The following is a 2,705-nucleotide window of genomic DNA, read 5'->3' as shown; positions in this document are numbered from 1 at the left end:
TCCAGCCTATCTTATTTAGACAGACCTGTGCAGATAAGAATATGCACAAAAACAAGACAGACCAAAACCAAGCTACAGTGTACAAAAAACAACAACAAACCAATGACAAAAAACAAAACACAAGAAAGAAAAGCTTGTAGTTAGTTCAAAGATTGTTTGTTGGCCTTTAGGAGTGTTTTCCAGTCCAGTCTGTTGGGGCACCACGCCCTGGCCCCAAAGTCCACCTTCAGCATTCCCTGGGGACCTCACCACTCCATCCCCTTGCTGTTCTGTTGCACCTCCTTGGTGTTTTGCTTCTGTGCGGCGGCATCAGATCGGCTGCAATTCCCACATTGTGTGTCAGGTGTCCCCTGAGGGACATTGTATCCCATAGTGGGGCTGGCCATGTGGTCCTCTCTATGGACTGGCTGCTCTAATCGAGAACATTGACCTCACCGCTGGTGGGCCAGGATGTGCTCCACTCTCTCCTCCCCCTTTATCAGTTCCCGTGTGCTCTGATCAGATATGGCCCTCTCCAGGAGCTGCAGATTCAATGCCATCCTTTGAAATAAATTATTCTGAGGGGAGGGGCAAGTGTCCAGTTAATAGTTGGTGTTGGGGCTGGCCCCCCAGACCTCTCCACTGGTTCCCTACTCCAGGCCAACAAACATTTTCTTGAATAGAATACCAAAGGGGAATAGAAAAAAATGATGAAGTAAAATAGTTGAAAAGAAAATTTCAAAAGACAGCTTGAGAAGGTAAAGTAAAACAATATAATAATATGTGAAAAGACCTGTAGTTAGAAAATCAAAAGATACAGAAACACTCGGTATTTCTCAACCTGAAAGAACTGAATGAAAAATCCATGCTTTGAGTTGAACTATTGACGATTCTACTGACAAAATATAGAAAGATACAGGAAACGTCAAAAAATGGCAGAAGAAATATATAGTCAATACATAAAAAAGAATTGGTTGACATTAAACTAATTCAAGAGCTAACATATCAAGAGCTAATGATATTGAGGAAGAAGTACAATATGGACTGAAGGCATTATATAAAAACAAATCTCCAAGAATTGACACTATAACAAAGTGTTTCAAAAAACAGATGCAGTGCTGGAAGCTAAGAAATTTAAAAGACACCTAGCTACCTGGCCAATGGACTGGAAAAGATCTATGTGTGTGCCCATTCCAAAGAAAACCGGCTCAACCAAAGGAGGAAGTTTTCAAACAACATCATGTATGTCATGTCCAAATACAATGTTGCTTACCATAATTCAAAAACCGTTGGACAGTCTATCCACAGGGGGATGCAGATACTCGTGCTGGCTTTGGAAGAGGTCATGCCACGAGGGAGTGCATTGCTGACATAAGATGAATCTTGACTGAAAGCAGACAATATCAAAAAGATGTTTGCTTGGTTTTTTATTCACTTTGCAAAGGCTATGTGAAGTATAACAAATGAGGAATCGTTTTGAGAAGAGCAGGAATCCCAGAAAGTCATTGTGCTCATTTGGAACTTCTTCATGGATCAAGAGGTAGTTGTGTGAACAGAACAAGGGAATGTTGCATGCTTTAAAATCAGGAATGGGGGGGATGGACAACAGAAAAGGGGGTGAAGGAAGACGCTGGATGGGGCAAGATATAACAAAATAACAATTTATAAATTATCAAGGGCTCAAGAGGGAGGGGGGAGCAGGGAGGGAGGGAAAAAAAGAGAACTTGATGCAAAGGGCTTAAGTGGAGAGCAAATGCTTTGAAAATGATTAGGGCAAAGAATGTACAGATGTGCTTTATAAAATTGATGTATGTACATGTATGGATTGTGGTAAGAGTTGTATGAGTCCCTAATAAAATGTTTTAAAAGATCAGGAAAGGTGTGTGTCAAGAGTGAATCTTGTCACCATACTTATGTCTTCTGTATGCAAAGAAAATCACCAGACAGGTTGGAGTTTATGAAGAAGAATGTGCCATCAGGATTGGCGGTTCATTAAAATCCTGTGATCATGCAGTTGACACAACCGTGCTAGATGAAAGTGAAGATTTAAAGTACTTACTGGTGAAGATCAAAGAGTAATGTAAATATTCTTTGTAAATAAAACAAAATCCACACAACTGGAACAGTAGACAACATCATGATAAACACAGAAAAGATTGAATTTGTCAAGATTTTCATTTTAGACCTCCCAGGATTGCATCTGGAGAATAGTTAGTATTCTGCCAGCTTCAGAGACGGGAGGGAAAACAAGCCTGTCAGAGACCCATTCCATTCCCAGTTTGCTCAGTAGCTAGTGATTGGAAGATCCTCTGCAACAGCGTTTAAAAAAAGAAAGAAAAAAAAAGATTTTCATTTTACTTTGATCCATACTCAATGTTCGTGAAAGCCACAGTCAAGAAATCAAATGACCACTTGCATTCAGCAATTCTACAGCACAGACCCCCCTAAAGTGTCAGAGAGCAAAGATGTCACTGAGAGGACCAAGGTGCACCTGGCCCAATTTTTAATTGCCTCGTACGTGTGTGGAAATTGGAAAATGATAAGGAAGATCACATGAAAGTTGATGCCAATTGGATGATGGTGTTGGTGAAGCATTTTGAAATTACAATGAAGAACAAATTTATCTTGGAGGAAGTGCTTATGCTCCTTAGAAGGGTATATGGGAAACCTTCATTGCCCATAATTTAGACACATTACCAGGAAAGACCGGTTCCCTGGAAAATGGT

The 2,705-nt window shown here is 40.4% G+C and overlaps 1 non-coding gene across 1 annotated transcript; it reads left to right on the top strand.

The window, feature by feature from the left end:
- The first annotated feature begins 2,161 nt into the window (after positions 1-2,161).
- LOC142442200 (small nucleolar RNA SNORA7) lies at positions 2,162-2,299 on the top strand. Its single transcript, XR_012783428.1, has one exon. It is a non-coding gene; the product is annotated as a small nucleolar RNA SNORA7 (small nucleolar RNA).
- Positions 2,300-2,705: the final 406 nt, after the last annotated feature.

This window comes from Tenrec ecaudatus, chromosome 2, assembly GCF_050624435.1.
Source record: "Tenrec ecaudatus isolate mTenEca1 chromosome 2, mTenEca1.hap1, whole genome shotgun sequence".
Taxonomy (NCBI): Eukaryota; Metazoa; Chordata; class Mammalia; order Afrosoricida; family Tenrecidae; genus Tenrec; species Tenrec ecaudatus.
Note: the sequence above shows the minus strand (reverse complement) of the source record. Positions and strands in the feature narration are given on the sequence as shown.